Raw genomic sequence first — 2,187 nt, 5'->3', positions numbered from 1 at the left:
TGCTAAATTCAGGGCATCAATGTTATTGAGAAAAGTAGCTAAACTTTTGTAGTTCTCGATGGCGCAAGTTATATCTTTCAAAAACGGCGCGGTAGAAAGGATTGTCAACACATACTGAACAGCTCACGTTAAAGACAGAAGCATGCTACATGGCAGACCAATCCAAACTCATCTCCCGGCATGTCCAGCCCATCCATTATCTCAGCCAATCATGGCTAGAGGGAAGGTTCCTCTCTTTTTCCATGGCTAAACCAACTAGGCTCATAATTTATACATTTTATTTGTATTTATGGATGGAATAAAATGTTGTTGTTAAGGCACATGAAAGTTCACATGTTCCAGAAGGCATTTCTGCCAAAAAACACATTTTGATAAAAAAATTAATGTTTACGTTCAAATGCCGCTCCTGTGAAGTAGTGGCGTGTGACATACGCCTAGTTTCCTGAAACGAGTCACAAACGGCACCCTATTCAGTATATAGGGCACTACTTGGGCCCGGGTCGAAAGTAGTGCACTACAGTATATATTGAATAGAGTGTGAATTAGGATCCACTACCTTACTCAATGGGCCTTGTGATGCCCTTTTGGATTAAGGTGAAATCAGCTGATAGGCTATCTGTCTGCATTCCATCAATGTGTTGTTGTCATGCACACACAGCTAACAAACACATACATTTACATGCCAAACCAAAACCCAGGACCATAGTTTAAAAGACCTCTTCTTGCTAACTTTAATACATAATACAACACATACATCCCTGCAGTCATTGAATGTCAGCTTTGCACTGACCTTGTCTGGTCTGGTCAGGCCCTGACCTTGTCTGGTCTGGTCAGGCCCTGATCTTGTCTGGTCAGGCCCTGATCTTGTCTGGTCTGGTCAGGCCCTGATCTTGTCTGGTCTGGTCAGGCCCTGATCTTGTCTGGTCTGGTCAGGCCCTGATCTTGTCTGGTCAGGCCCTGATCTTGTCTGGTCTGGTCAGGCCCTGATCTTGTCTGGTCTGGTCAGGCCCTGATCTTGTCTGGTCTGGTCAGGCCCTGATCTTGTCTGGTCAGGCCCTGATCTTGTCTGGTCTGGTCAGGCCCTGATCTTGTCTGGTCAGGCCCTGATCTTGTCTGGTCTGGTCAGGCCCTGATCTTGTCTGGTCTGGTCAGGCCCTGATCTTGTCTGGTCTGGTCAGGCCCTGATCTTGTCTGGTCAGGCCCTGATCTTGTCTGGTCTGGTCAGGCCCTGATCTTGTCTGGTCAGGCCCTGATCTTGTCTGGTCAGGCCCTGATCTTGTCTGGTCAGGCCCTGAGGGACATGCTGACAACATATTGGTGATGTCAGGAGATGAGAGTTCCAGAGGGCCAGAGTCCCCCAGCTCACTTTCAGACACTGTTCACATCCTGGGTTATTTATCACTAAACAGGTGATGGGTCTTAATGTTTACTGCAGGACATGGAGGAAGGGGGTCGTGGTGGAGGGTGTGTGTGTGTAAATCTGAGGTGAATAACTCTCTCCGCCCCTCCCCCTCTCTCTCTGCTGCAGCGGTAGTAACAGTCAATAGCCCTAGCCAGCTGACTGACAGTTGAATGGAGCATTAGGAGACTCCAGGGGACAGAACCGCCCTCCTCTCTTCTCTTCTAAGATTTGTTGCTTTTTATTCTTTGTTCATCCCAGGCGTCTGTCCTCCCTGAACAAACCCGGAACTTTAGATGTGGCTAAACTATAGAGAGGCAGGGGAAGCTGGGGGTATTCAGACCTGATTCCATCACGCCCATAAATCTCCTAGATATCAAAGCCTGTCTTACGCTCTAACCCCTCCTTCCCTCCCCTCCTCCTCTCCTCCCCTCCTCCGCCCCTCCACTCCTCCTTTGTCTTGGTAATACCCATTAGGGTGCAGCTGACTGGCCACTTTGACGGTTCTCCGGGAGTAAGGACGGGAGCGCTGAGGAGCTGCAGATGTGGAACCCCACAGAACCCGGAGGCACCTTTGAACCTTGGAGTTAAAACCAACACTAGCATCCTGTACACACACACACACACATACACACACACACACACACACACACACACACACACACACACACACACACACACACATACACCCCCCGAAACGCACAGGATGTCAACACTTCTCAGCTTCCTGTTTCAGACAAGACATAGTGATATATAGGTGTTGTAGAAGATGACAGAAGATAGGAGAG

This window comes from Coregonus lavaretus, assembly GCF_964263955.1.
Source record: "Coregonus lavaretus genome assembly, chromosome: 28".
NCBI lineage: Eukaryota > Metazoa > Chordata > Actinopteri > Salmoniformes > Salmonidae > Coregonus > Coregonus lavaretus.
The sequence above is the reverse complement of the archived record's forward strand: the minus strand, read 5'-3'. Positions refer to the sequence as shown.